This window comes from Micropterus salmoides, unplaced genomic scaffold (genome assembly GCF_014851395.1).
Source record: "Micropterus salmoides isolate LMB-PRFRI ecotype aquatic unplaced genomic scaffold, ASM1485139v1 Ms_hic_scaffold_2364, whole genome shotgun sequence".
Lineage (NCBI taxonomy): Eukaryota > Metazoa > Chordata > Actinopteri > Centrarchiformes > Centrarchidae > Micropterus > Micropterus salmoides.
In genome coordinates this window covers 1-17,043 of record NW_024041556.1, presented here as the reverse complement: position 1 = coordinate 17,043, position 17,043 = coordinate 1, and the positions used below count along the sequence as shown (strand labels likewise).

Here is a 17,043-nt window from a genome sequence, read left to right as displayed (position 1 = left end):
CTGGAGGAGGCAGGTTCATCTCCTCAGTGTGTGTGTTTGTATATATGCTGAATATATATATATATATATATATGTGAGTGTGTCCTCACAGCGGCCCGTGCCGAGCCTCGTACTTGGCCAGGATGTCTTGGTGCGTCCAGCTCTCCTCAGATCGGCCACCTCCTGCCTCAGAGCGGAGTTCTCCTTCTCCAGGAAGCCAGCTCGGATGGCGATCTGGTTCTTTGAGCAGCCTCGCGTCCCGGGACCGCTTGGCGCCAAGTTGTTCTTCCTGCGCTGGCCAGTATTTGTCATCCTGCTCGAAGGACACAAGGGAGGAGACGTGAAACAAACAGGGATCCTTCAAGAAAGAAAGTGGGTTTTTTGTATTTTACCCACTAGTTCTGTCTCTCCCTAATACTCTTGAGAGTGAGATGAAAATGTACTATGTGTAATGTGTAATACTTTTGATGTCTAAACCTAAGCAAGTACTTTTGATGTCTAAACCTAAGCAAGTACTTTTGATGTAAACCTAACCAAGTACCTTTGATGTCTAAACCTAAAAAAGTACTTTGATGTCTAAACCTAAACAAGTACTTTTGATGTCTAAACCTAAACAAGTACTTTTGATGTCTAACCTAAACAAAGTACTTTTGATGTCTAAACCTAACCAAGTACTTTTGATGTCTAAACCTAAACAAGTACTTTTGATGTCTAAACCTAAACAAGTACTTTGATGTCTAAACCTAACCAAGTACTTTTGATGTCTAAACCTAACCAAGTACCTTTGATGTCTAAACCTAAACAAGTACTTTTGATGTCTAAACCTAACCAAGTACCTTTGATGTCTAAACCTAAACAAGTACTTTTGATGTCTAAACCTAACCAAGTACCTTTGATGTCTAAACCTAAACAAGTACTTTGATGTCTAAACCTAACCAAGTACTTTTGATGTCTAAACCTAACCAAGTACCTTTGATGTCTAAACCTAAACAAGTACTTTTGATGTCTAAACCTAACCAAGTACCTTTGATGTCTAAACCTAAGCAAGTACTTTTGATGTCTAAACCTAACCAAGTACCTTTGATGTCTAAACCTAACCAAGTACCTTTGATGTCTAAACCTAAACAAGTACTTTTGATGTCTAAACCTAAGCAAGTACTTTTGATGTCTAAACCTAACCAAGTACCTTTGATGTCTAAACCTAAACAAGTACTTTTGATGTCTAAACCTAAACAAGTACTTTTGATGTCTAAACCTAACCAAGTACTTTTGATGTCTAAACCTAACCAAGTACCTTTGATGTCTAAACCTAAACAAGTACTTTTGATGTCTAAACCTAAGCAAGTACTTTTGATGTCTAAACCTAACCAAGTACCTTTGATGTCTAAACCTAACCAAGTACCTTTGATGTCTAAACCTAAACAAGTACTTTTGATGTCTAAACCTAACCAAGTACCTTTGATGTCTAAACCTAACCAAGTACTTTTGATGTCTAAACCTAAACAAGTACTTTTGATGTCTAAACCTAACCAAGTACTTTTGATGTCTAAACCTAACCAAGTACCTTTGATGTCTAAACCTAAACAAGTACTTTTGATGTCTAAACCTAAACAAGTACCTTTGATGTCTAAACCTAAACAAGTACCTTTGATGTCTAAACCTAACCAAGTACCTTTGATGTCTAAACCTAACCAAGTACCTTTGATGTCTAAACCTAACCAAGTACCTTTGATGTCTAAACCTAACCAAGTACTTTTGATGTCTAAACCTAACCAAGTACTTTTGATGTCTAAACCTAACCAAGTACCTTTGATGTCTAAACCTAACCAAGTACCTTTGATGTCTAAACCTAACCAAGTACTTTTGATGTCTAAACCTAACCAAGTACCTTTGATGTCTAAACCTAACCAAGTACTTTTGATGTCTAAACCTAAGCAAGTACCTTTAATGTCTAAACCTAACCAAGTACTTTTGATGTCTAAACCTAACCAAGTACTTTTGATGTCTAAACCTAACCAAGTACTTTTGATGTCTAAACCTAACCAAGTACTTTGATGTCTAAACCTAACCAAGTACTTTGATGTCTAAACCTAACCAAGTACCTTTGATGTCTAAACCTAACCAAGTACCTTTGATGTCTAAACCTAACCAAGTACTTTTGATGTCTAAACCTAACCAAGTACCTTTGATGTCTAAACCTAACCAAGTACTTTTGATGTCTAAACCTAAGCAAGTACTTTTGATGTCTAAACCTAAGCAAGTACCTTTAATGTCTAAACCTAACCAAGTACTTTTGATGTCTAAACCTAACCAAGTACTTTTGATGTCTAAACCTAACCAAGTACTTTTGATGTCTAAACCTAACAAAGTACTTTTGATGTCTAAACCTAACCAAGTACTTTTGATGTCTAAACCTAACCAAGTACCTTTGATGTCTAAACCTAAGCAAGTACCTTTGATGTCTAAACCTAACCAAGTACCTTTGATGTCTAAACCTAACCAAGTACCTTTGATGTCTAAACCTAAGCAAGTACCTTTAATGTCTAAACCTAACCAAGTACCTTTGATGTCTAAACCTAACCAAGTACCTTTGATGTCTAAACCTAACCAAGTACTTTTGATGTCTAAACCTAACCAAGTACCTTTGATGTCTAAACCTAACCAAGTACTTTTGATGTCTAAACCTAAGCAAGTACTTTGATGTCTAAACCTAAGCAAGTACCTTTAATGTCTAAACCTAACCAAGTACTTTTGATGTCTAAACCTAACCAAGTACTTTTGATGTCTAAACCTAACCAAGTACTTTGATGTCTAAACCTAACAAGTACTTTGATGTCTAAACCTAACCAAGTACTTTGATGTCTAAACCTAACCAAGTACCTTTGATGTCTAAACCTAACCAAGTACCTTTGATGTCTAAACCTAAGCAAGTACCTTTAATGTCTAAACCTAACAAGTACTTTTGATGTCTAAACCTAACAAGTACCTTTGATGTCTAAACCTAAACAAGTACCTTTGATGTCTAAACCTAACCAAGTACTTTGATGTCTAAACCTAAGCAAGTACCTTTAATGTCTAAACCTAACCAAGTACTTTGATGTCTAAACCTAACCAAGTACTTTGATGTCTAAACCTAACCAAGTACTTTGATGTCTAAACCTAACCAAGTACTTTGATGTCTAAACCTAAGCAAGTACCTTTAATGTCTAAACCTAACCAAGTACTTTTGATGTCTAAACCTAAGCAAGTACCTTTAATGTCTAAACCTAAGCAAGTACCTTTAATGTCTAAACCTAACCAAGTACCTTTGATGTCTAAACCTAAGCAAGTACCTTTGATGTCTAAACCAAACTGCAACTGCTTCACAACGTCAGACACGTGTTAGAAAGAGCTGACGGCTTAACATTTGGGTGACAGAATCTGACAGGTCGCAGATGTTGGTGTCACACCTGTACCTCGCCATGTTGCTGTTGTGATTATACAAATGAGATGAAACAAGTCTGTCTGCCCCCTAGTGGTCAAACATCACCTATCGCGTCTCTACAGTTTCTCATGTCCACAGAGACAGAGCCTTAGGAAGCTTTCACAATCAGCTTTCAGCCGTGCAGGGCTGGACTGCAGCCACACACAGATCCACTTTTTATTTCAACAAATTAAAAGTCAAATCCTCTCAGCCTAACCTCCCGGCGGAGAAGACAGAGAATCACAAACAGCTCTGCTTTCTCATTCCGGCTCATATAAGCCTCTTAACCAGGAAGAGCGGGACTGGGCCAATAGGACAGCAGCGATCTAAGAGCGGAACAAAAAGTCCACCTTTGTCCCAGCATGCCTTGCAGGTTTAAGCTGAGTCGATTTTAATCAGCACCAATGGTTTAGTCTGTCATATTTCAAACTGAGCACCAGAGTCAAAGTCCTGCTCTTCACTTTCTACTTTTCATCCACTAAAGTTTTACAGTTTCACAAACATATCGTACATCCATACGTTCGCACGTGTCCTGTCCCTCCAGATGTGCAAACCTAAGCCACAGGAGCTACAGTTTAAAGTCTCAATAGGTTGAGAGAGAACATCATTAAACTGCCTTTGAAACTTAAGACTACATCTTAAAACATCTCCCAGTCTGACAGTGTGAAAATCTAGTTTTGGAAATGACTTTTTAAACGAGGAGTGCCGTTCTCAAGGCCAATTTGTACTTCTGCCTTGTGTCAATGCTGTTGCTGACGCCGTAGAATACGTGCCATCGTGAGAATTTATACTTCTGCATTGGTGTCTGTGTCGCTCTGCAGTTATACTTCCAAAACTCCAGTTGGCGGTGGGGTTTCTATGTTTCACTGTGTTAAGTTTCTTCTTCGTCGTTGGTGTAGGCTGCTACAAACGATGGCGACTGAAACTGAGTGGATCATGTTGGAGTTGGAGCTGAATGTTGTTGAACAGCAGTTACTTTTAGTAAAATGAGAGAAGGTGTCGGAGCATATGGTATGTACGACCTTTGAACCAGTTGAGGCAGAAGAAGAAAGACGAGCTGGAAATGAGTAGGAGGAAATGTGACGCTATCAAGCCGACCAATCACAGTTCTTGTGGTCTGCATAGCCTCGACGTGTATTTTACATATTTGAGGAGGTGCGCATCAGCGTATATTCGACGCAGAAGTATTAATTGGCCTCACAAGTCACAACCGTGGGAATCTTTCCCATCTCTACCTTCCATCCAAAACAACGGAGCAGGTTGCCTTCAGGTGAAAGCAGAGTTTAATCATTACTTTTCCTTTTATTTTACTTTCCCTGTGTTTTATCTTTAATGCGAGCCTGTCGTAATAATCATGAATCATAATAATTATTATATTTACTCAATTTGTCTGAAAACTGGAGTTTCTGCTTGTGATGCATAACAAGCTGATTTCAGGGCTTTTGGATGAGGAGAAAAAAGACTTCAAGCAGCAGTGAACCATTTTTCATCTGGTCAGAACCAACTCCAAATTACCTTCAGGTCATCTGGGATGAAGACCTTGCGAGCTTTCTTGATCATGGGCTGTGGTTTCAGCTCCTCGGCCGAGAACTTGCGTTTGCGGGGGTCAAACAACTCCTGCCCCGGCACGCTGGACAGAGCCAGGTCGGCCGGGTTGGGCTCGTATCCGACAGGAACCTGGATGGAGTCCGGGTCAATGGGGCTCGGGGTGTTTCTGGAGCTCGGGAGGCCTGGAGGAAGACAATGGTCTTTGTCAGCTATCAGTGGTCACAGCTTCCCACACAGAGTCTGACTCTTGTTTTAGATACAAACCCTGATCCCCGATCTAAACAAAACTCGTGAACCTGCTGCGATAAGAACTGGTGAGCTGAAGAAGACGAGACCTGAGAAGTGTCTCATGACACGAAGTTGGTTTTGATTAGGTCTTTATAATCATTTCTTTCTTTCTTTCTTTTCAACAGATCAGACAAAATGAAACTTTTCCAAACTGAACATACAGCACTGACCCAGAAAAGAAAGGCACATTTATATTTCTTTACAAACGTACATGAACAAATACTATAATAATACAAATAATGTTAGTATTAAGTTTAAAATGACCAGTGTCTATATTTATTTCATAAAGATATCGTTCCAAAATATGTCTGCACTGTGGTTTCGTTCCTTAAAGTTCCCGAGATGACCAGAGAACCTCTTCTGAGGCTGCAGTGACGAGTTGCAGCCAGCAGATGGCGACGGACCTGAAGTTAAAAAGCATTCAGCAGCAGTTTCCTGCATCAAACCCAGTTCTGTGCAACAATGAAGGGACTGTGAGCAGGTTCAGGAAGTATTTAACCATAAAAATTAAAGCTGTTTCCTGCTCAGCGTCTCCTCTCTGCTGTGACGAGCTGATCAGATGAGGAGAGAGCAAACGTGGGCAGATTATTATATGGTGAGAATATAAATAACGTGAATCCCTTCATCTCTCTGACGAGGCGCTACAGATCATGTCGTGGGTGAAAGTCACAGCCTCTACAGAACATTCCCTCTACTCTCTCTGCAGTAAACCGAAGCAGTTAACATTTACAGCAATAAAGAACAACCTTATATCCTGTTCAACACTGTTATATTTGGGGTTTAATTCCCTGCCAACGCCGTGTCTCAGTAACACTAACTGACTTAACACATAAGAAGAAGAAGGAAGGCAGCGACTACCAGGTTAACCTGTAAACGTCTCTCTGTTTGTTTAAAGCTCCTCAATGATACAAAATAATAAAATGATTAAATACAGGCTGAAAAACTAAGTTTAGATAAAGGAACTTTCTGTTTTATCGTTGAGTATTTTATGAGCTGTTTCCTCCAGGAAATGATCCCTGCCAAAAACACCGAGCGTTATTAACTGTGCTGTCACATGCACAACGTTTCATTAGTCAGGAGGGGTTTGTATGGAAGCCCATCTGTGCCAGAAAAATGACTGCATGAGACGGCACCTCACATTTCTGACTTCTCATCAAGTCACTAACCATGAATAATTATTAAGTCAAAATACGTCATCTTAGTTTTTAAAAATGTTGTGATGAATAAGTAATTTTGTTTTCATGTTTTTGTTTCTGTCCTTCCTATTCTTCCAGCAGGACAGGACATCCACACATTTGGCGAGTTCGGATTTAAAAAGCAAAAACCAACAAATACTTGTTTTAAAAAGTCTGACGTCAGCACACGTTCAGGTGAACGAGGCGCACGACACTCTCTTCTTTTCTTCACAACAGCTTTTAGAAAAACAACCAACAGTAACTCTCTGATACATCAGGCAGGTCTGATGAACCAAATGGACTCACATCTAAAACGCCTCCGTGAAGTCAAGAGTGGCGGTGAATGAGACTACCCACTCCCTCTGTGAGTCCCAGCAGCAGTTCTTGGACGAGACTATTTGTTTTTCCTCTCCAGCTGGTCCTGCAGAGGTCAGGTTTTGGCAGTTTGAAGGTTCAGACTCGGTTTTAAAATTAAGGTTAGAAACAGGTTTAGGCTCATATTAGGGTTAAGGTGTGGCTAGACGTTTACCACCAGAACCTCCAGCATCCCCACATTTCAGGAATTTACAGAACGTTTTCTTCTGTTTGCCTTCACTATGCAGCTCATTCTCCTGCTCTGCTGCGCTGTGACGGGCACGTAGCCGCTGGTGTAGATGTTATAGTTATATTCACAGAGTACAATTCAGAAAAATGACGAGCCACCAGATGCAGAATCAGCCCAGGACGCATTGCTCAGTCCAGAAACCTCCAAACCATCAGTTCCTATTTCCCTCAATGAGCAAGTCCAGAGAAAAGGCTTTGGCATGTTCACGTAAATACGAGGAATTAATAGCGCAATACTGACTGCGTTCCTGTAGGGGTACATCTGACTTTATCTTGACATTTTACACATTAATAGGGGGCGCTACATAACAAAGCTACATCTAAATGAAAAACAGCAGTGGGTTACCTGTTGGCGGTTCTAGTGTTAAACGTACGCTGTGTCACTGGGGCACATTCCCGTGTGTGCATTTCTTTTACACTTACACAGACTGGGTGTGAACGTTCGGTATTTCCTTTAGAAGCAGCATCATATTTATCAAACCACAATTCAGGAAACAGAAATCAATTCAGAGCCCTGAAGAGGAATTCAGTTTCCTGCTCTGCTAAGAACACCTGTGGCAGAATGATGCTGAAACGTAACGTTGGCCAAAACGTCCCGGGCAGGACGTTGGATCAACTAGACCGCTTTCTCGATGTTCGGGGCTGCACTACGGTTTGCTTGTGATGGTCAAAGTACAGGAACTGCAGAAAGCATCATCATAACCGCGGGCCTGCAGGGAGGCGTCCACACAGACCTGTTCTCTGGATGATTTCCCCACATGTTTGTGACACGAAGCCATCATCAGTGCTGCATGTGGAGGAGCAGGTGGCAGCTGAGCAGCAGCGCATGATGTGCGGCGCTGCCAGACACGTGTGTGTGTGTGTGTGTGTGTGTGTGTGTGGCGCTGAGTTGTGGTTCCTGATGTTTCCTGCAGAGCTCGTCTCTCAGGTTAGAAAATATAAATGCATACATGCTGCGTTTCTACTGTATTGTATTATTATTAGTATTACTTCCAGTGGTGGAATGTAACTAAGTACTTATACTCCAGTACTGTACCCCCCCTGCTACTTTTCTACTTTTAACTTTACTTCATTTATCTGACAGTTTATGTTTACACTGAAACTGTAGAAGGGAAGTAAAGAGAGAGTAAAAATTATATATATTTTTTTTAAAATGTCCCCTTAATTCCGCCCAAGACCAAATCTGCAAATCACGAGTTTGCAGGACGGGATTATTATGGATTATGACAAAACAACAAACTCATTTAATTCACGTTGCTTTTTCTTTACACCTCCAGTTCAGATGGAGGACAGCAACGAGCAGAGAGACCGAAGTGTGGACAGAGACTCCACCTAACCGGCAGGATGAGGATGTTTGTGCTTCTTTTAGTCTCCCCACCTCTCTCTCTCTCTCTCTCTCTCTCTGTCGGTCTGTCAGTTTGCTTTTCATTATCTGCTGAACGCTGGGTAACCCTGCCACCTTATCTGCTGGACACTTGCAGGGCCACGTGGGAATACAAATATGCCAGATTATGCCATAGATTACTCTGCTATATTTAGACATGGGAGCAGCAGATTACAGTTTGCTGCTGTGCAGATCAGCAAGAGAAGTATTTAAATACTTTAGTCAAAGTGAGTGGAATAAAACTAACTCAATATCTGCAGTGTAAATGTGTTAATGTTAACGTTATTGCGTGCACTTTTTATCTGACCGTGCGTTCACGTTGTTGCTCTATCACAGAGCAAAGACGAGACAGTGCAGACTCTGGAGAGCATATTTCCACTACGGAGGGAGTAACGTAAAGATTACAGATGTGTCTTTGAGAGATGGATGCATTTACACCTTTATTTAACATCTGGCTAAAAACACACACCAGCTGAACTCCTGCAGCTGATTCTGAAAATAAACCTGTCGACCTCAAAACACAAACTCTGAGCCAAGAGGAGTATCCCAGGATGACTCACTCATCTCAGCCGTGTGTGTGCAACAGGATTATTAGTTAATGCAAATGTAAACACAGGGCTGGAAACTTGTGTGTGTGGATGTGAAGGGTTGCCGCCCACTGGCCTACTTCTGCAGAGAACACTATGTTCTTAAAACATTGATCTCACGCAGGGACACACACACACAGCAGCGAGTCACATGTCTCTGAGCGCTGTGAGAGGACGGCTTGTTGTCTTTCTCTATAAACATGAGGAACAGGGAGCGAGTAAGAGTCAGAGCGGAAGTTCTCGCCTTCACACTCACACACACACACTCACACACACACGCCCTTGCTGAGGCCAGGACATCTGTCGAGGTGTTGAATCTGACACTTCTCTCGCTCCTGGCGTCTAGGGCGGACTCGTTTTCCTCGCCACGCAGAGCGAGCGTTACTACTCTGGGAGTTTCCTCCCTCTGAGGTCAGAACTGAACCAAACTAACCTGAGCTCTGCATCGCCGTCAACGTTAACCTGTCAGCAGGATATCTCAAAAAAGTATTCACAGATTCCACGAAAGCTAGAGGACACATCGGTGTCTGGCCAAAGATTCGGTCACCTGGCCGTCAGGACCAAAACTGGGTCACCGGTCCAGGTCCCTGAGCTCCAGTGCTGATCGCAAAGCCTTTTTCCATGCCTTTACGTAGCCTTTAAGTATGACAATTTCTGATAAAATACCATGTTTATTTATTTATTTTTTTTTTACAAAATCACATTTTTTAATTTAATAAAAGACGCCACAGTTCTGAAATGTTAAACGCTGGTTCAACACAAGCCGCCGTAACAAGCTTTACCTGAATAAAACATGTCTCCTGGTGAGCTACAGTGTGTTTATCAGCATGTAACAGGATCAGCCATATATCTCTAAACTTTGTTAACCTTATTGTTATTGTGATATTGAAATTAAGATAACATGTGTGTTATTATCTCGCTTTGATTCAGGAACCTTTACAAAGAAAAAAACGAAAGAGCAAGCACTCTTTGTGGTCTGTACTGAAAGGGATTGTTCTTTAAATTATATTAATTTCAGCCATAATTATATTTAAACAAATTTAAATACATTGCCTAGTCTAAAACGAGTTAGTTTAAAGTACCCAGTATGTTTAAGCTTTAACTTGTAGAATATAAACAGCTAAAAAAAACTCCACTCTGGATTCCAATCGATAAATCGTTTCATTTTGAAGCCGAACTGATGTGAACTGATTCTGATCTGTCGAGTGAGATCTTTCAGCACTCAGTCGACTGATCCCCTCCTGCAGCCCTGAACTCCTCCTGCCTGACTGAGGCCCGTCTTCTGCTGTTCCATTATTTAATAACTCAAGAGCACAAACAAACTGAGAGACTTGTCCTCCTACAGCAGCTACAACTGATCATGAAAGAGATGAATGGGTTTTCTTTTGTTGTCAGTCAGCAAAGAGGGAAACGTGCTGCTTACAGTCATGAAAAAGCAGAGATTTCTCAGCACGTAGTCGTGCATGTGATCTTTTAAAGGAACACACTTGTGTGTTTGAAAGTTTTAGCCCCTATAAATCATGTAAACATAGAGTTTTGGATGGGTTTATTTCTCCTTTAGTTCCATACACCTGTTGGTATTAAGGTCTATCAGCAGACTCGTCTTTTCATCTCATCTTTTAAACAATTCATTGATTGATTGGCCTTTTTAAACTCTGTTCTACTGAATATCTTTGGGGTTTTGACCAAATAAAATGAGCAGCTTATATGTGTCAGCTTTGGGCTCTGGAATTATAATGTACATTTTACAGCCCAGAGATTCAGCCCTACTTACACCCTGTAATTGATCTCTGCAAACATCAAATCTGCATAAAAGTATTGGTCAGTTTTACGTTATCATCATGTGTTCATGCAGTTTTAGTACTGATAGATTTTAAGAGTCTGCACTGCATTAACTCCCAACAGCCACTGCGGTGGGATGCAGCTAGCGGTTGTACTTCTTCTGGACCTGATCTCGAGCTTTGATGCAGTAGATCATGCTATCCAAGGAAGGTTAAAATCAAGGGACATTTTGTCTCTCATTCAAGAGGCTTCTTCAGTTCTTTAGTTTAGAACTGAAAAAGTCCCTTGGATAATTATTACCTGATAGTAGATCATGGTTTTCTGATTAACCTCCTAAACACAGAGATTTATAGCAAAGCATTAATGGTGCAGTCTGAGACTGGCTAACAGGTCTATGGAAATTCTGGGCACCTTTCATACCTGCCATGTTCTGTGTGGTAACTCAAGGATCCGTCCTTGGCCCTGTAATTTATATATGATATTATATGTCCCTATACATTTCCTTTCACTGCTATGCCGATGACACTCCGCTTAATCTTTATCAGCTGAATTAAACCAGGTCAATGAATATCATTTATCACCCCCCCCCCTCCCACTTGACTGAACCAATCGAAGTTTTACAACAAACACAGCGGCCTCGTTTTCAAGATGATTAACTAACTGACTAACATGTAAAGTATATCACGTTCACCCAAAGCTGGAACATAAACATCTATTAAAAATGGCTGTGAGTGTGTGTGTTACCTGCTTGTGTCGGGCTGCTGTGCAGGCAGTTCGGAGAGATGACGCTTGTGTGTATGGAGGTGGAGGCGTGGTTGCTGAGGTCCATTACTGAGGGCACTGGTGTGGCTGGGGATTGGGGCATGATTGGTGGCTGGCGGGGAAGAGCGTGTGGTTGGTGTTGGCTGTGGTGGTGCTGGGACGGGCTGGAGGGGATGCCATTCTCGGACAGGAACTCTTCCAGATCCATGTACTCCAGCTGGAAGGTGTCTCCATCGTAAGGTAAGGTCTTGTCCCACAGCGTGGGGCCCAGGAAGGCTGACTGGGGGGTGCTGCGCTCCTCCTCGAGGTTCTTCTCCTTCTCCTGCTGCTTGCTGAAAGCTGCACAGGAGAACAGAGCGGATGAATCAGTCAGTAAAACCCGCCAAAAAACCCTCTTCAGGACATGTTTAAAAAGTGACTATTGCTATTGGACTTTGGAGAATTTGCTCTTTTATCAAGTCGAATGTTAGTCCTGCCTTAAAAGTGCCCTGAAGAGTTTTTGACCACTAGTGGCTCTATGAAGGAGTTGAGCAATTGTATTGTTGAGCAGGTCCATGTTTTGTTGCATCTCACGCTCTACTGGCACGAGTAAGCAGGCCCAACATCTTCCAAACTAAACAACCAAATACTCTGTTGTACTACTGTTTGTCGGTGCCTACCGAGACCGTCCATTTCAAAAACTACTCATGTGATTTTTTTTCTCATTTACCGCTGCTTTCATTAAGGTTTGGTTAGATTTAAGGCGGTGGTTTGGATTTAAAAAAGATATCTGGTTAAGGTTAGGGATTGACTGCGCTCATGGTTAAAAGAAATCGTCGCTGAATGCTGACGTGACGTGGAAAAATAAGTGTCATAGATTTTTTTGACCTCTCCATCCAATCTGACTTCACCAAGGTGTGTTCAGACCGAACGTGAACCAACTGTAGAGGCGTTGTGGATGAATGTAAAGTCACTGCTAAGACATGACTCAACGCAAACTGTCCCAGATCCCCCCCCCGAGTGAGGACACGCCTGCACAGGTTGAATATGTTTCCTCGTAGGACAGTCTCAGTGAAACCTGCTGACGGTTTCAAGCCATTCCACTGAGCGACAGTTTGTGGCAATAACGCATCTGTAAACATAAAAATGCACCAGCAAAGGCAGGGAAGAAAGAGACCGCTAGCTAGCAATCATGGATTTAACATTGCAAGTTTCAAAATATTATTTAAACATCTGTGTTTACCCCGTTCACTTAGGGAGTCCATGTACTTGCAGTTCTGGGTCGTATCCACATGGTTGAATGCACTTACTGTAAGTTGTTCTGGATAAAAGAGTCAGATAAATTAATTAAATGTGACTCCTGCAAGAGATTTCTGTAGCTTGAATAACCCAAAATACAGATGAAAATTAGCCTTACTGGCTAACTCTGGCATATTTTCAGAAATATTATCAATATATCAATACGCACTCTAATAAAGTAAAGATGTCAGCAGTGACACCTGAAACTGTGAGTTACTTAATCCTCTCACTGCAACCAAGAAGCAGATGTAACTGAAAACACTGCGAACTATTGGGAAATGCAATGTGAAGTCATAACAGAGCGTGCTTACAGGGTGGTGACTCACCTAGGTTAGATTTTTGTTACCAGCCTTAGCTTAGTTTACACAAAGAGCCTAAGATGCTAAGCAACTTTATGTCTCATCAGACTACAATCACAACAAAACCTTCAAGGTTCCTTATTGACCTTTCCAGGAGCAGCGAGTCGAGTCCTTGACCTCTATTCGCCCCGAAACCTCTGACCCTGCCACCAACAGATGGCTATTTCATAAAGTTCAGTTATAATTATTGATTAAGAGTGTTTTTGTGACACCTGACAAAGTCTCTCCAGACTTTCTGCTTGCATGTTGTTTACCAATATATTTTTGACAACGTTTCACTTCATCAGCAATTACATACTTTATGTTCCTGTTTTGATTTCTGAATCAGCTGCTCAAAAGTTTGGCAACAATCCAACTTGGAATACAAAGGAAACCAACAAAGTGGAGAGATGGCTGTGAAGCAACATGATTACTGATGAGTAGAGAAACAGAAAATGTATCTGCAGCAGTTTTGTTAATCAATAAACAGACACTTTTATAGTAGCTGCTCAAATGTGAAAACTAATTGATGATCAAATATTAATAATACAGTTACATTACTGCTCCTCTGGCCAGCTGGAAATAGAAATAAATGTGTTTTATCATATTTACTTCAAGACATTTAACTGCTCATATTTGTGGTCCTTCTTCCTAGACATGAAAAGTTTTCGCCGGAGGCTCAGAGTGCAGAGAAACCCGCAGCTCTGACAGCTGAGCGGCAGCAGGACTGACAGTCCTCATAAACCTGCAGTAAACATGACATTAGCGTTAACGGGCTGCGGCTGATCCCGGCTTCACCTTCATGGTGCAGCGGCAGCTTCATCGGGTTCTCCAGCAGAGACTTCAGCACCCCGTGCGTCGCTGGAGGCAGAAAACCTGGATTCAGTGGGATGGGATGTCGGGACATTTTTTTTCCTGCACGCCTCCTTGCACTGGGAGCCGGAGATCCAGTCAATCCACCAAACCACGAAAACTAAAAATAAAGCGACAGATATAAAACAAACGTCGCGCCGGCGGTCCTCAGATCAGCAGCCTACAAACACACTGAATAAAGAAATGAGCCCTCAGAATAAAAAAGCCGCGCGCTGCAGCGACGACAGGACTCGGCGCGGGGTTTCAGTGGGCGCGTGTGGCGGAGCCTGACCGAGTACCGATCCATGTGTGAGGACGGAGGACTGCTGACGTCAAACCGTAAGCCCTCCCTCCAGCCACACCCCTCTCTCTCTCTCTCTCTCTCTGTTTTACTGCTCATCCTTTCACCACCCGTTCTGCTGTTAATGTGCGCGCAATATTTTTACGAGTCACCCTCTTCTGTTCTATTACAAACCGCAACCAGTTTAGTCTGAAGCCTCTCAAACCCTGAAATAAATAAATAAAACACAAATTTGTGGTAAACTAATTTTTTTTTACACATTTTATGTCCATAAATGTCTACATCCTCTTTTCAAAGCACAGAGGGGAGTAAAGGATTGGTGGAAAAACAATGGACGCTTTTCCAAGAAAGGTTCAAACTCAAGGGAAACTGGACGTCTTGTAGCAGGGAGTCCCAGCTATTTCACCTCGAAACGCCTTCGAGTATCTTCGACCAAGCTGTCCAGCCCGTTCTCATTCCCAGAGGTCAAACAGCTACACTTTGTTACGCCCTTCAGCATCTGGTACCAACGCACGTGGACACCATTTAGTGCCATTATTCAACGATACTACTGAACTTCTACTATAAATTAAAAAAAGACCAAGTAAGGAGGTGGAGGGGAGGGATGGGCCGGAAACCAGACTTTCACCCAGGAGTCCAGTGTTCATTTCTCATGTGAAACAAAAACTCAACACTGATTCCTTTTACTAATGTTACTTAACTTACATAATTTAAATCACACAAGTAACATAGTTAATTTAACCTAAACTAAACCAAACTGCTACGTTTTATAACTTTAGCAACTAGTTTTATTTTGAAAGTCTAACCAGACGTTGCTTGTTGCTAACTTGACCGCAGAGTGTGCAAAGTAAACGCTAAAGAGTAGCCAAGGTGTTAAAAAGTGACGCCAGGGGGTCTTGACAGAACCATATGTGACGCTATGAGAATGAGTTGCTCTTGGATAAGTGAGAATCTTCCCAGATGATGGACTCTTTATTATTTATGTTTTCGTTGTTTGCTCTCTGTGCTGACATCATGCTGGATAATACCTGTTTTCTTTAACTCCACTATAACCCAAAACACTCATGTCAGCATGATGAGCGGCTGACAAACATGCGGACAGCACCGAGGTATAAACAGGAAGTCGTGCGTGCCCTCTGAACTCTGTCCGGCTCTTTAAAACCACTGAGAGATTAGATGACTCGTCCTCAGTGTCCTCTGACCTCGCCATCAGGAAAGAACATTGAAATCGGACAAATCTTCTGTATAATGACTTTTAAATTCTCTCTCTCTGGTGTCTGTGGCTCCTGCAGGCCGGTTCAAGTTAAAGAAGGATGGACTTATAAACTGAGGTTAATGTGTAAATTCAGGTTTCTGTGATGAAAGATTTGGACGTAATTCCTCGAGATTCTGGGGCTCCGCCTACAGCTGCTTTACATTCTCATGCTGGAGAAAAGATTATTTTCTTTTGTAGCTTTAAATTAAAAATGTAATCCACAAAACGTGCTGGTTCATTCATTCAAACGATTAGTTCACATCCTGACCTCACCTTGAACTACAAGTGAGGGACAAGTGTTTTCAAACAGACTATGAATTTAAACCTCCATTCATGACTTTCAGATTTTAACAGCTGCTTTATTTTAGGTGATCACACACACACACACACACACACACACACACACACACACACACTGCATGCAGAGAGGAATGCTGGGTCACATGAGGGGGCGGGCTTGACCTACTTTATCCAATGAGAGGCGCGTCTCCTTCTCTCCTCCCCTGCCCCCTGCTCCCCACCTCTGCTGGGACACACTGAACCTCATGTGTTCCAGAGAGGAGAGGAAGTGTCCTGTCCTTATACTCAGACCTGCAGACAGGGACAGAGTCCTGTCCTTTATACTCAGACCTGCAGACATGGACAGAGTCCTGTCCTTTATACTCAGACCTGCAAACAGGGACAGAGTCCTGTCCTTTATACTCAGACCTGCAGACAGGGACAGAGTCCTGTCCTTCATACTCAGACCTGCAACAGGGACAGAGTCCTGTCCTTTATACTCAGACCTGCAGACAGGGACAGAGTCCTGTCCTTCATACCAGACCTGCAAACAGGGACAGAGTCCTGTCCTTTATACTCAGACCTGCAGACAGGGACAGAGTCCTGTCCTTCATACTCAGACCTGCAGACAGGGACAGAGTCCTGTCCTTCATACTCAGACCTGCAGACAGGGACACAGTCCTGTCCTTATACTCAGACCTGCGTACACAGACCGTGTCCTGTCCTTCATACTCAGATCTGCAGACAGGGACAGAGTCCTGTCTTCATGCTCAGACCTGCAGACGTGGACAGAGTCCTGTCCTTCATACTCAGACCTGCAGACAGTGACAGTCCTGTCCTTTATACTCAGACCTGCAGACAGGGACACAGCCTGTCCTTTATACTCAGACCTGGTACACCGACCGTGTCCTGTCCTTCATATCAGATCTGCAGACAGGGACAGAGTCCTGTCCTTTATGCTCAGACCTGCAGACATGGACTGTGTCCTTCCTTTATGGTCAGACCTGTAGACATGGACCGAGTCCTGTCCTTTATGCTCAGACCTGCACAAACAGACCGTGTCCTGTCCTTCATACTCAGACCTGCAGACAGGGACAGAGTCCTTCCTTTATACTGTTGGACGTGTCCTGTCCTTTATGCTCAGACCTGCAGACATGGACTGTGTCCTT

The 17,043-nt window shown here is 42.4% G+C and overlaps 1 pseudogene; it reads right to left on the bottom strand.

Annotated features, from left to right (window-relative positions):
• Positions 1 to 23: 23 nt before the first annotated feature.
• On the bottom strand, positions 24 to 14,159 carry LOC119918709 (annotated as a pseudogene).
• Between the last annotated feature and the right edge of the window lie 2,884 nt (positions 14,160 to 17,043).